This window comes from Limulus polyphemus, unplaced genomic scaffold (assembly GCF_000517525.1).
Source record: "Limulus polyphemus unplaced genomic scaffold, Limulus_polyphemus-2.1.2 Scaffold1628, whole genome shotgun sequence".
Classification (NCBI taxonomy): Eukaryota; Metazoa; Arthropoda; class Merostomata; order Xiphosura; family Limulidae; genus Limulus; species Limulus polyphemus.
In genome coordinates this window covers 25,142-28,501 of record NW_013667238.1, presented here as the reverse complement: position 1 = coordinate 28,501, position 3,360 = coordinate 25,142, and positions in this window count along the sequence as shown.

The window sequence follows — 3,360 nt, the reverse complement described above, 5'->3', positions numbered from 1 at the left end:
ATATTAAAGTTTTTCTTCATTACCCATTCAAGCCGTCTCCAGCCATTATTACTCCATGCAGAATAACATCTAAACACTTGTATGAGTTATTTAGCTTAGTTTGTATTTTGAAATATTAGGTTTAATTGATTAAATGATAACCTTGCTTATTCAGTTAATTATTTTTATGGTTTACTCAAAACTGCATTAATTTAAAATTTGCACAAACTTTATTTGTTGTTTAAAGAGCTCAAATCCAATATATACCATATTAATATTTGTGACATAAAAAAAAACCTTTGGAGTAGTTTTTCTTGCACATATACACACCTAAATACTCTATGGAGTTTGAGGTAATCAACGTTTGCTGCTAGATTCAGCTATCAGGTTTTATTCGACTTGTGTTAGTACACTTGGAAGTATGAGACATATTTGCCCGTATTTTACAACAGTTTCAAGTTATCAGCTCGGCAAAATCAATAACAGGGAATGTATTGGGACATCACATCATAATTCCGCACTCCTATAACATGGATATACTAATATCCGGTCTACTTCCCGCACTTGTGATATGAAAGTTAAAGATATCTTCCGAAAATTGTGTTTTCTATCTCATTCTTTGCTTCACTCCTTTATTGCCCTGTTTTATGAGGATTGAGAATTGTATATCTTTAATATTGTACCGCTTTTGTCTGTTTGCATTTTTAAAAGTTTGATTCTGTGTCTATTTCCTTTTTTATTTCCCACCAAAGACAAGTATTTCTTCTTTACTACCACACCAAAGACACACGTTTCTTCTCTAGTACAACACCAAAGACAAGTATTTCTTCTCTAGTACCACACCAAGGACAAGTATTTCTTCTTTAGTACCACACCAAAGACAAATATCTCTTCTTTACTACCACACCAAAGACACATGGTTCTTCTTTAGTACCACACCAAAGACACACGTTTCTTCTCTAGTACCACACCAAAGACACGTGTTTCTTCTCTAGTACTCTGCTTCGTTTATATAATCTAGCCAAACAAGCATTTGTTTCAACTTCAAACTTTAATAGTTCTCTTATCTATGCTTCCCTTACATAACTTCATTTTAATTTTTCATATTTCGTGTTCATTTTAATTTGTGGAGTATGGTGAATATTTTTAAACTTTAAATAAAGACTCGTGTTTTATATCATACACCTAGTTCGGTCTCTCCAGATTTTCCCTTTATATCTTTCAGCTCATTCGTGCCAATAGAATCGTTCGAATTATCGACTATTTAAGGATTTCGAATAGCTACTTGTCTAAATATCCTTATCTAAGGATACTACAGCGTTAACCAAATGAACCTTATAGTTACAAGTGGGAGACAGCTTGATGTGGATTTGTTTTAAACACTAGCTTAGTTATTGACAATTATGATCCAATAATAGTACATATTTCCAGCTGCAAGCTGAACAGGACCTGAGTGCAAAGTATAGCTGCAAAGCTAGCCAGTCTCGCTTTCATAATCAAAATGGCAAAAGCTGAGTGTTTGTGAATAAAATGTATTCCAAGCTGTTTCCAACGCCCATGGACATATAAAGCTAATTTTGTTAACGGGCTCTGTCATCGATCTAATAAGGGATTTGTCGTCATTATTTATAATAAAATAAATTCCATCTGAAACGTGTATCTTAAATATTCCGACAACAAAATCAGTATAGATATATTCTCAGAATACAATTTATTTAAAATGCAATACTCGCCTGAAAATGGGAGCACTTGGCAGATATATATATATAAACAACCTTTGTTTTATTATGTTCTTATTAGTGTATTTATCAGATACGTGACCACCAAATTATGACGCGTGACCAATTCACAATGATTAATCACTCATAAGCAATTTTAATTATAAATAGATATATCTATGTCTAGCCGTTATTTTCTCGAAGAAAGAACAATTCATTTTGTGTCTTTCTAAAAGAAATTGCACGTACTTTTATTCATAACAATTTTTCATTCTATATAAAAACTAAACCAGACGCGATATTGAATTCCAAGTATTTGGGCTGTCAAACCTGACATGAAATATTGTCTCTGAAGCTTGGACCGGTCAAGACGAAAATGTCCTTAGGAAATTTTAGTGTCCTATCGAACTAATAATGCTAATCCTAATTGTCTGTTCATTTCAATTCACCGTTACTCACAAGAATGAATACTTCTAAAGCCGTATTATGACGAGTCGTTGCAGGTTTTCTAAATTTATCAATAATTGTTTCAATGATAACTTCCCATGAAATAAGAAACATTTCCATGATACAGTGGTTTGTAACATTCGTGTTTTAAAACATATAGGGTAATGCGATGCTATTAGCATAAAACATCAATATTATTCTAAATAAAATTTACAAAGCTCAAAGAAATAATTCCGCTTCACTGACACTGCATGAGCTTATGTTAAAAATATTTACAGAGCACAAAGAAATAATTCCGCTTCACTGCATGAGCTTATGTTAAAAATATTTACAGAGCTCAAAGAAATAATTCCGCTTCACTGCATGAGCTTATGTTAACAATATTTAAAGGAATAGCATTTATGCTCTCTCAGTTTTTATACACAATATTATTTAGTGTCCCCTCTTCTAGTTTTGTCACAAGGATACTAAGTACCACTTAATGGAAGAGTGTTGTAGAAAAGTAATAAAATGGCTCTTACCTAAACGGCCTAGAAGTCCCTTCGAAGTTTTCGTTCGTCTGAGACAATATAAATATTTTAGGACTTGAAGAATGTTCATTATGATTGCCGTTTCACATTTGCAAGTAATCATTTCTGAGACACCTGTAACCTTCCACGAGTTAATAAATGTAGCATCTGTATTCAAACACCACCCATCATTTCCTGCTACATCCTTTTATTAAAAAAAAGTATTTTTATTTAAGCAAGATTAGTTGCAATTTTACAGATAAACTATAAACTAGTTTATCTTCTTGAACCTGCTTCAACCATATTCTTCGATAAATTGTTTGTTTGTTTGATGTTAAGCACAAAGCTACACAATAGGCTATCTGTGCTCTGCCTCTCACAATCACGAAGTAAATCAACCCTTCTGTTTATACTATTATAAATATACGATAAGCTGTCTTCATTGTTAAGTTAAAAGAAGGCTACTTTACTTCTTTTCCTACTTTTTTTTGTTCATTTGTTATTAATTGTAATAATAACAACACAATAACAATGTTCATTGTTTGGATAAACATATATACATACATCTTTCATGAACATCGAGTTTTTCCTAAAACCTACCGCCGACAAGCAAATTCAAGAACCATTAATAAGTTATTTTTGTTCTCAAACACAAACTAACACAATAGGTTATCAGCAGTGTGCCACCACGTGTATCTTGAGTGTTA